General features: G+C 40.0%; 1 non-coding gene across 1 annotated transcript; it reads left to right on the top strand.

The window, feature by feature from the left end:
• The first annotated feature begins 7,805 nt into the window (after nucleotides 1-7,805).
• Nucleotides 7,806-7,879, top strand: Trnat-ugu. Its single transcript has one exon. It is a non-coding gene; the product is annotated as a tRNA-Thr (tRNA).
• The last annotated feature ends 4,533 nt before the right edge of the window (nucleotides 7,880-12,412 follow it).

Below are 12,412 nucleotides of genomic sequence, written 5' to 3' on the forward strand. Positions count from 1 at the left end.
TTTTGAGGACGAGTATTTCTTCTCCCACGTTCTCTTGCAGTCCAACATCGGATCACTGTCACAGCAGAAAGCCACACAGACCAGGATGTTGCAGAATTCGACCAGCCGGCCAAATGGAGTCCCATAATAAGGCCCCATTTATTGTCTGTCACATGTTGACAATGCTGTGTCACACGAGTACGTGAGATTTTCGAGTTTTCACGGTGATCACTCAACATCTGTTGCTTACCCCGCTTGCCAGGCCCGGCAACAACACTAAACACGACAACACTAGTGTATCTTCGCGACCATTTGATCGGTCATACAGAATTGTAACTCTAATCATTCACATGACCACCGGTGGTACGTACGTGTTCTTTATGTAACAGGTGGTTATAGTTAAACTGACAGTGTTCAGAGTGCTGCAGTGTGGATTGTGTACATCACAGGACGCTGAAACATCGTATGTACGTTCAGTAATCGGTTTGCTCGTGGAGAATGGTGAGGAAAGAAATGGTTTCTGCCACAAGGTTAAAATATGATTCTTTAAGCAGTCAGAATGTGAAATTTTTCCCGTTTTAACGTCCGTATGCCGTTTGTCGCTTGGCGATGTATGTTGAGTTCTTTTGAGAAATGACTGTTGGTCTAAAGGGTTAAGAACATCGTACTTTTCCTTTCGAAACGCAATGGCTATTAAGAAGAAAGAACGCGTACTGCTGATAAAGTTGTTTTATCAGAGTGGCGGCAGTAGCAGGCTGCATTGGGGGGAACATCTCCGACAGAAACAGCTGCGAAGAGACCCAGTGTCAATAAATCAGCTAAGAAATATGTTCAAGAAATTTTAAAGAAACAGGTGAGTCTGGGGGTGCAGCAGGGAAAGGGAGGCGGCCCGCTCCCATGGAAGTTGACGAACTTGCTGTAGCTATTGCTGACCGTGCAGCACATGCCTCAAATTCAGCAATCAGTGCTCAAGCTGTGTCACTGGAATTGTCTATCCTCTGGTCAACAGTTGAAAAGAATTTGCGGCGCATTTTACATTGATATTCCTACAAGATGCAGAATGAGCAACGAATGAAGCTCAAAGACAGGCTACAATGTCATCAGTTTGCCCTTCATGATTTGGCGTGCACGGAGATGGACGATACGTGGCCTGGGAGTATTGTTTCGAAGGTCGAACCACAATTTACCCTGCACGGTGACGTGAATGCGTAGAACTGTCGCACATGGGGTTCAGCTCCGCAGCATGCTCTGCAGTGACACACACTGCACTCAACTTATGACACTGTGAGGTGTGGTTTCACAAGCCTCTTCATTTTAGGTCCGTTTCTCTTCGAGGAAATAACATCTCGCGTGCCTGATAGGTGTACCGTGACATCTGCACGTTATAAGGACCTTCTTGTGCAACACGTAATTCCAGCTTTACAAGGATTGTTCTGTTCCACACAATTATTGTCATGCAAGATGGGGCGATACCACATGTCGCTTGCCAGATGAAAGATTTATTTCGCGGAATTTTCGATAAAGACCGCATATTCTCCAGGTATTTTCAAAATCCCTTGGGCCTAAATCCATGTATCTTCAGATTGTGTGGATATCTGAAAAATCGTGTCTGTAAAGAATGTATCGCCGGCCGCTGTGGGCGTGCGGTTCTAGGCGCTTCTATCAGGAACCGCGCTGGTGCTACGGTCGCAGGTTCGAATCCTGCATCGGGCATGGATGTGTGTGATGTCCTTAGGTTAGTTAGGTTTAAGTAGTTCTAAGTCCAGGGGACTGATGACCTCAGATGTTAAGTCCCATAGTGCGTAGAGTCATTTGAACCATTTTGAACCAAGAATGTATCCAGACAGATTTGAAGAGTAGTATACGACGACATATCGCTCTGATTACGCCATATATGCTACGAGCAACTCTCGACTACGGCGTGTTACAGCTGCAACACTTTTCCCAGTCTGGAGACTGTACTGAACACATGCTGTAACTTGCGACCATATCCTAATAAATCTTCGTTGATCCATTATGGACTGTGGGACGGCGGCTGGCATGAACTTCTTGATGCAATAATTTACCAACAGCCGTATGTATTGTAGAATTTTATTTTATTTTATTTAGTTCTATGTGCTACCAGTTTCGGCATTACACTGATGCCATTTCAGGCCGCTGTACAATGAGTAGAAGAAATGTACTATTATAAAAAATGTAGAACACACGTTAACAATTGACAGGTATCATGTTAACTGTGTAAGTGGCTCAAAGAGATATACTGTATATCATTAAAACTATGTGTAACATTAGGGCACATATGCTTCTGCCTATGTCATGCTGTTGTTAATAGTTTTCCCTGTTTTACTCTGAAGTGTTGGCAGAAGAGCCAACACCGTGTTGCTAGAGGAGGCCGAAATGCACGCTTTTAACTCACGCAGACTGGCGTGAGGTCTGGAACAGTTAAGGGAATTAATAGTAGCAAATAAAGTACGTAGTTGATGTAATACTTAACTTTAATCCACAATTGTAGAACATCGCTCTTGATTGTACATGCTTCACTAGATAAATATCAAATGCTATGGCGCCTTGCTAGGTCGTAGCAAATGACGTAGCTGAAGGCTATGCTAACTATCGTCTCGGCAAATGAGAGCGTAATTTGTCAGTGTAGCTTCGCTAGCAAAGTCTGCTGTACAACAGGGGCGAGTGCTAGGAAGTCATTCTAGACCTGCCGTGTGGTGGCGCTCGGTCTGCAATCACTGACAGTGGCGACACGCGGGTCCGACGTATACTAGCGGACCGCGGCCGATTTATAGGCTACCACCTAGCAAGTGTGGTGTCTGGCGGTGACATCACATACTCAACGCATGATATATGAACATTGTGTACGCTATTATTCATAAACCGTAACATACAGTTGTAATGGGCCACGCAACACATCTGATGTACTGCATACATTCGTATGTCCAGTGGAACAGTAGAAGAATTTTTTAAAATTTTTTTTATATTAGTTAGTTTCTATTAAAAAATTCTCCTACTGTTACACTGGACATGCTAATGTATGCAGTACATCTGATGTGTTGCATGGCCTATTACAACTGTGTATTACAGTTTTATGAATAATAGCGTACACATATGTTCATATATCATGCGTTGAGTAAAACAGGGAAGACTATTAACAACAGTATGACATAGGCAGAAGCATATGTGCCCTATTGTTAAATATAGTTTTAATGATATACAATATCTCTTTGAACCACTTACATAGTAAACATGATACCTGTCAATTGTTAACGTATGTTCTACATTTTATATAATTTTTTAATAATATTTATAATATATTTCTTCTACTCATTGTACAGGGGCCTGAAGAGGGCATCAATGTAATGTCGAAACTTGTAGCGCATAGAAGTTCATAAAATAAAATAAATTTCTACAATACATACGGCTGTTGGTAAATTATTGCATCAAGAAATATCCTAATAAAAGTCGAAGAACCACGGTTATCATGTGTGTGATCGTTCTTCCTCTTTTCCTGGTCCCAAACCACAATATGAGTGCTTACAGTTCCGTATTTTCAGCTGTTGGCAAAAAATGAAGCTACTAGTTTTTCGAGCAAAATCTGCGAACGCACTGATTAACGATGTTTCAGCACCTGCGATGTATACAGCCCGCATTGCAGCACTCGGCACGCCGTTAGTTTATCACCACTCGGTTCACGTATTCCGGGTTCTGCACTTTTTTTAAAGGCATTTTACTGTGTCAATTAACCCGCCAGTAAAATTATTCATCAAAAGTAGCGGAGAACATCATGAGAAAACATACCACCAATGAAGCACAATTTTTAGCCAAGTAGCGACGTCTGGTATAAAATGAGACTTGAGAGGGAAATGTTGAGGAGGGAGACATGCTGGAGACGGACAATAGCGGGTCGTCGTCCGGGTGGTTTTTGCCGCCGGCCGTGGCCTCGGCGTCCGGCACCTGGCCCGGGGCGCATTCCAGCAGAGGCGTGGGGGTGCGGGCGTCGCGATGCTATCGCGGCCCGGGCAGGCCGCGCGAGGCGACGCGCCGCGCAGGCCCGGCGGCAAAAAGCACGCGCCCGCCTCACACCTGCCTTTGTGACGCCGACGCCGCTGTCACGCTGCGTGGGAGGACGGCGCTGCCGCTGCACGTGCTACCGGCGAGCGCAGCGCCTCGCAGGTTCGGATGGCGGTTATCACCGAAACACCTGGTTTTCGGTTATACTGGATTTCTTTCGTCTCCAGTATAACCTGACAGTTAAAACCGCTCAAAATAACCGGTTTCTGAAATAACCGATTTTCGGTATTTTATTGTTCTTACCTGTATTTCCAGACATCAACGTGCGCTTCGAACAAAGATTGAAAACTTTTAACGAAGGTGAGGGAGTATTAGGTCACGGTAGATTTGAGGATGAGGCTGCTGCAGAAATCCGACAAAGATTGAGATGGTGAAGGATATGAACGAAGCGATAGCGAGAGCCAAAGATCAACATGCGCTGCAACTGCTCGTTGCACATTTTTGATGTGTTTTTCACATTTTCGGAAATATCATTTTTGACTATGTTATGATGATTTGAAATGGGTTTCGGTCCGAAACTAGTCATCAAGTGAATGTTGTTGTTGTTATTGTTGTGTTCTTCAGTCCTGAGACTGGTTTGATGCAGCTCTCCATGCTACTCTATCCTGTGCAAGCCTCTTCATCTCCCAGTACCTACTGCAACCTACATCCTCCTGAATCTGTTTAGTGTATTCATCTCTTGGTCTTCCTCTACGATTTTTACCCTCCACGCTGCCTTCCAATACCAAATTTGTGATCCCCTGATGCCTCAAAATATCCCCTACCAACCGATCCCTTCTTCTAGTCAAGTTGTGCAACAAATTTCTCTTCTCTCCAATTCTGTTCAATACCTCCTCATTAGTTATGTGATCTACCCATCTAATCTTCAGCAATCTTCTGTAGCACCACATTTTGAAAGCTTATATTCTCTTCTTGTCCAAACTTTATCGTCCATGTTTCACTTCCATACATGGCTACACGCCACACAAATACTTTCAGAAACGACTTCCTGACAAATCTATACTCGATGTTAAAAAATTTCTCTTCTTCAGAAACGCTTACCTTGTCATTGCCAGTCTACATTTCAATTCCTCTCTACTTGGACCATCATCAGTTATTTTGCTCCCCAAATAGCAAAACTCCTTTACTACTTTAAGCGTCTCATTTCCTAATCTAATTCCCCCAGCCTCACCTGATTTAATTCGACTACATTCCATTATCCTCGTTTTGCTTTTTTTTATGTTCATCATATATCCTCCTTTCAAGACACTTTCCATTCCGTTCAAGTAAAAAAAATTGGTAAAATTTGCAACTCTGGACCGGCATGGTCATTTTTGGATGGTATCAACTTTTTACTCCGAAGGAAGTACGAAATTAAGAGTTCGGTTATTACCCTACGTATAGCACATCGATAAAACTGTTCGTATATCAATGGAATTTATCGTCTTTCCCGAGGATCAATAAGGATCTTTTCTCCTTAGACAATATCGCAAATTTCTTATGCCTCCTCATGTTTGTAATCTTTTAAACGAAATGGAACGTTCTACTTCATTGCTACTGCACTTCATAAAGTACTTCCAAATTTTGGCTTGCGCCTTTCTGCGAAGCAACCAACATCTGATGACGACAGCATGAAACTACTCTGTCTAGACCATGTGGGGGTAAGTCTTGCGCACTGCATGTATCTACGTACCGTCTAGTAGGCCACACAACAAGTATATTGTTGTCTCAGGGTTTCTGTACCGGTTCTTACGTCACGAATTTAATGCTAGTTTCTAACTGTAGCAATTGTTATTAAAATAGTGATCCCGTGACGAAATACGCCGCTCTTCGTTCGGCCTTCTCTCTCTTCTATCAGTGCTACCTGGTAAGTTTCCCAGACTGATGAACAACATGCAAGAATTCACGGATGAGTTACATTTCCTTTAGATTCTTGCTATGAAACTCAGTCTGTCGTCTGCTATTTGTTTTATTTTGTCATTCCACTTAAGGTGTCTCTAGATATTTTACGGTAGATACTGTTTCCAACTGTTTGTCTTCAATAGTGAAGTCGTCGGTAGTGGATTTCTTTTCCTGTGTAGGCGCAAAATAATACATTTATTAACGTTCACAGTCAACTGCCAGAGCCTACACCATTCATAATTCCTCTGTAGGCCATTCTGAAACTCGACATTGTCTCCTGGTATTGCTACATTCCTACAGACAGCTGCATCATTTACCAAGAGTCTTAGCTTTCTACTAGATCATTTACATACAGTGTAGAGGTCTTATCATACTTCCTTAGGGTACTCCGGAAATTATCTTCATAGCTGCCAATTTCGTTCCGTTAGAGCGATGTGTTGAGTTCTGTCAGCAAGCAAGTCTGGAATCTAGTCGCAAACCTTTCAAATTTATTTATTTTTATTTATTTATATATTTTTAAGTGTGTGTGTGTGTGTGTGTGTGTGTGTGTGTGTGTGTGTATAAAGGGAGCTAATATGTCCTTGATACTGTGTGTGAAAGTTATTGTTTTACTTTGGTACACTGGTGGATGGTCTAGGATGGGGGTATTGCCTAATTTGTAATATTATTTTGCGGTACCTATGGGTGTTGTTCGTTCTCAATGATATGTTTTATGTTTAAATAGCATCTGGTTTCTAATATTTCTCTGGTTATTTATTATGTGTTTCTTCTTCATTATTGCTTTTCGAATTTGGAAGTTTTTTTGTAGGTGTAGGAGATGTTTCTTTCAAACTGCAACAATAAAGAAGAAATACATAACAAATGGCCAGACAAATATGAGCAACCAGATGCTATTTAAAGTAACAAAGCATATTATAGAGAAAGATCAACCCGCATACACACCACAAAATAATGTCACAAACTAGGCAATACCCGCATCCTAAATTGTCCACCACTATACCATACTGGTATACTTACACACACAGTATCCAGGACTTGTCAGCTCCCTTCACACGTGCACACGCAGGCGTACACACACCACATACACACACATACACACACACACACATTCAAAGATCATTACCCGAACTTAAAAAAAATAAAAAAGTAAATAAAAATGAAAAATAAAAGAAGGACTTTACAGAAGGGAAAAAATTTCGAGCACGTGGTAGACGAAGAAGGCAAGAATTATAATAACAATAAAAAAGAAACCAACGTGAGTAACGAAAATAGTAAAAACTGTTTATAGTAATAAGTAAAGCATGCGAACTGTTATTGATCATAACAAACAAAATTGTAAGAGAAAAAACCATATTGTTACAGTAACGACTGAAGATTCTTTAAAATAAAGCGAAGCACTTCTGCTCTTAATAAGACTTTTATTACCGTTGTTAAAGACGGCAATCAACCTACGCAATTTGTTTATATACAACTGCGGAAAAAGAGGCCAAAAACCAAAGAAGCCAACATGTATATTCTATAACAGACTGACGTCAACGATACAGGTCTATAATTGTGCGCATCTGACCTACGACCCTTCTTGAAAAAGGGAATGACCTGTGGCTTTTTTGTTTTCCAGTCACTAGGCACTCTTCGTTGCTCCAGCGAGCTACGATAAACTGCTGCCAGAAGAGGAGTGAGTTCTTTCGCTTAATCTTTGTGGAATCTTGCAGATATCTCATCTGGTCCTGATGTCTTTCCACTACCAAATGATTGCACTTACTTTTCTATTACGCGAACGTTTATCTCAATGTCTGCCATTTCGACGTTCGTAGGATGATTGGAAGCGTGCAAGGGATAAGCCCCTGCAGTCGCGCAATTCATCTGTGTCCTCGGTGGCTCAGATGGATAGAGCGTCTGCCATGTAAGCAGTAGATCCCGGGTTCGAGTCCCGGTCGGGGCACACATTTACAGCTGTCCACATCGAGGTATATCAACAACACCTGTCGGCAGCTTAGGTTTTCAGTTAGTCATCATTTATTCCAGGGAAAAGCTGCACGGTCATCAACAGTAACTGTTCTTTCGAGAGCAAGTTACTGTTTCTCAAGAGGTTCCTTGCAGGGTGATGGAGTGGCTCTGTATGTGGAAAACAGTATTACATTTGAGTTCATAGACGTATCACGACACTGCACTGAGCAGATATTTGAATGTTGTGCAGAGGTAGTTGAATTTAGTGAAACTAAACTTATAGTTGTTGTTGTTTATAGATCCCCTAACTCCAACTTCTGAGCATTTCTGCTCAAGCTAGGAAGGGTTCTTGATTCACTTTGTAGGAAGTAGCAGAAAGTAGTTATATGTGGTGACTTCAATGTAAATTGTGTATATGATGGTGCAAGAAAAAGGATGTTGGTAGATCCCCTAAATTCGTATGATCTGATGCAAACTGTATTTTTTTCCAACTAGATTGCAGGGAAACAGTAGCACAGCCATAGACAATATATTCATTCATGGCGTGAATGGCCTTTCAGACCATGATGTACAAATTTTAACAATAAAAGGCTTTTGCACTCAAACCAATGTCGTATTTAATTACAAACTATGTATGAAAGTTAATCCAAAAGCAATAGAGAGTTTTTTAAACCTTGTCAAGGAACAAGAGTGGCAGGATGTTTATAGTGCCGATAACATAGATGATAAATACAATGCATTCCTTAACACATTTCTCATGCTCTTTGAGAGTTGCTTTCCATTAGAACATTCTAAATGGGGTACTAGCAGTAATGGGCAGCCTGGGTGGCTGACAATTGGGATAAGGATATTATGTAGAACAAAGCGGGAATTATATCATAATGTTAGAAGTAGTCACAATCAAGCTACAGTAGCCCATCACAAACAGTATTGTAAGGTGCTTAAAAATGTTATCAGGAAGATAAAGAGTATGTGGTATGCAAATACAATAGTAATTCACAGGATAAAATTAAAACCATAGGGTCAGTTGGGAAGGAAGTGTCTGGACAGCAGCACAAGGTCGACGATATAAAGTTAGTTCGCAGGAAATAAATTTTCTGTTACAGATAATTCAGATATATGTGCAGTATTTAACAAGAATTTTCTGAGCATTGCTGGTGAATTAAATAGAAATTTAGTATCTACAGGAAATCATATAGCTTTCTTGGCAAATGCCTTTCCGAGACTGATGTCTCAAATAGTCCTCTGTGATACAGACAAGAGAGAGAGATTGAGTCAATAATTAAATCACTGAAGACTAAGGACTCTCAAGGTTATGACGGAGTGTCTAGCAGAATATTAAAGTACTGTGCTGCGCATGTTAGCCCTGTATTTAGCCATATTTGCAATTTTTCATTTAGGAATGGTCAGTTTCCTGAGCGATTAAAGTACTAAGTAGTAAAGCCGCTTTATAAAAAGGGAGAAAAGGAATTTTAGACATATTTCTATGCCATCAGTGTTTGCAAAAATTATTGAAAACTCTATGTATGTAAGGATAATTGATCATTTTATATCACACGATTTGCTATAAAATGTACAGTTCGGCTTTAGAAATCGTTTAACAACTGAAAATGCTATGTTCTCTTTTCTCTGTGAGGTACTGGATGGGTTAAACAAAAGGTTTCGAACGCTTGGCATATTTTTTGATTTAACTAAGGCATTTGATTGTGTTGATCACAAAATATTGCTCCAGAAGTTGGACCATTACGGAATACGGGGAGTAGCTCACAATTGGTTCACCTCTTACTTTAGCAACAGGTAGCAAAAGGTCATTATTCACAATGTTGATAACGGCTGTGATGTGGGGTATGAGTGGGGTACTGTCAAGTGGGGGGTGTCCCAGGGATCAGTGTTGGGGCCATTCCTGTTCTTTATTTATATAAATGATATGCCCTCTAGAATTATGGGTAACTCTAAAATATTTCTGTTTGCTGATTACACTAGCTTGGTAGTAAGGGATGTTGTGTGCAACATAGGCTCGGTTTCATATAGTGCAGTACATGACCTTTGTTCATGGCTTGTAGAAAATAAACTAAGGCTAAATCACAGTAAGACTCAGTTTTTACAGTTTCTAACACAAAATTCAGCAAAACCTGACGTTTTAATTTCACAGAATGGGCATATGATTAGTGAAACTGAACAGTTCAAATTTCTAGGTGTTCAGATAGATAGTTAGCTATCGTGGAAAGCCCACATTCAGGATCTTGTTCAAAGACTTAAAACTGCCATTTTTATTATTCGAACGGTATCAGAAGTGAGTGATCGTTCTACACGAAAATTAGTCCACTTTCCTTATTTTCATTCGCTATTGTCGTATGGTATTATATTTTGGGGTAACTCTTCTCATTCTAAAAGGATATTTTTGGCTCATAAACGGGCGGTTCGGGCAATAAGCGGTGTTGGTTCACGAACCTCTTGTCGACCTCTGTTCACGAATCTGGGTATTTTGACATTGGCCTCTCAGTACGTATACTCCTTATTGTCATTTCTTGTTACCAATATTAGTTTATTCCCAAGAATAACAACTTTCACTCGATTAACACTCTGCAGAATTCAAACCTGCATTTAGATCGGACTTCCTTAACTCTTGTGCAAATAGGTGTGCAGTATACTGCTGCATCCATTTTCATTAAGCTGCCACTCGAATTCAAAAATCTTAGCAGTAATCCACGCGCTCTCAAATCTAAACTGAAGAGTTTTCTCATGGGTCACTCCTATTCCGTCGAGGATTTCCTTGAAAAATTAAGCTGATTTTTTATTGTATTGCTGACAGCGTTTACTTAAACTTATGGACTGACTTTTTTAAGGTTCATGAACATTTATGTTTATCTGTTATTTCGTTTATGTGGTAATTTCATGTAATGACACGTTCCATGACCTTGGAGATTTGCTCCTCAATTTGGTCCTACGGAACTTGACGAGTAAATAAATAAATAAATAAACAGTCCTCTTAGGTTTTACATTCAGATTGGACGACAAAATTTGAAAGCTTGTCTCATTTTTCTTCTTATGCTCATTTTCGCTTTATTAAACTTTCGTTTATCAACTAGGTTTTGACTTCTCTTGAATCTGTGATGGGACTATCCTTGTTTACCTAGCAGTTTTCTAAAACGGCTGTTAACCCACGATGGGTCTTCCCATTCCTTAAGACTTTCTCTGAACAGGTTTGTCTAAGGCATATTTAAGCAAGGTTTTGAAATTTTCCAATTTGTGCTCCACAACGTCGTCCTCAGCACTGAATATTTGATGGTGACTACTCAGAAATTCTAGAATCTGTCGCTCCTGCTTACCAAAAATATTTTCCTACATTTTTAACATTAGTTATGATACCCATCGTCATAGCTGCTGTTACTGCTTTATCATTACTGATGTCTTTCTCTACGTCAACTGATTCGTTAATTTCAGATCTGTTTGTTGCTAGGAGGTCTGAGACATTACCCTCAAGAGTAAAGTCTCTAATTATCTGCTCGACATTGAAACCAATAACCTTCAATAAGCGACACTAATCCTGGGACATTTCCTTCAATGCTGCTGCAGGTTACTGACTCCATTTTTAGCTTTTCTAAATCCGATCTGTGAGGACAAACATTTTCAGACAACATTATTACTTGTATGAAGTTCATGTTATACCATTCATTAACACTGACATCAAACATTTATTTCAAACACTTATCTCACAAATGTAAGACAAATCATTAATAAACATAAAAAATACTTTATGGTGAAAATTGCTCAATCTTTAATGAAAAAGTCCCCTGATATGGGTGTCTCATTCAACAACGTTTCTAAACTACACACAACTGCAGTGGCACTAAATAAATATATTATCTTCATTCCCTCTACTCTCATTACATCACTAATCAAATCTTTCTGCTCTGTTTCACAATATTCAGATACAAATCATTTTACTTAAAGACAGATGCACTTAACTTGACGTCTACATTGGATCGAGTCCTCTATTCAGCATCTCTGTCACTATTACTCTAACGATAGAACATATAACACTCCACTCTGCTACTGCTCTACCCTAACCTCAAAACTGGAGGCAGTTTGCAAAACAGAATTATTTTTGTTATAGCAGTTATGGTAAAAAGCAACAGAGCAGTGTTACCCTCTGAGAGGAATTTTGTTATGTTGACCGTGTCGTTCCTAACGGAGGTTGCTTATCGGAAATGAAAGTCAAAATTACGTAAAATTTGGAATAGTAACAAACAAAATTTTGCCTAGCTATATTGTTTACAGAATAAGGGAAACGGTCGCCAGCCTAATTAGGCAAGAGAAAGATTAACGTTCTCGTTTAAGAAAGTAGGTATAAGCAACTATAATGGACAAACACAACCTAGACTTAGCCACACGTGAGTGCAATGAACTCTGACACACATATGTTTTAAGATTGAAGTTAACAAGTGGAGCAGCTTGAACTATTTGCTAATTATAACACGTACAGAAAAAAAACACTATCACTTTCAAGGCTTACACAAACTGAGTG

Source organism: Schistocerca piceifrons, chromosome 7, assembly GCF_021461385.2.
Source record: "Schistocerca piceifrons isolate TAMUIC-IGC-003096 chromosome 7, iqSchPice1.1, whole genome shotgun sequence".
Classification (NCBI taxonomy): domain Eukaryota; kingdom Metazoa; phylum Arthropoda; class Insecta; order Orthoptera; family Acrididae; genus Schistocerca; species Schistocerca piceifrons.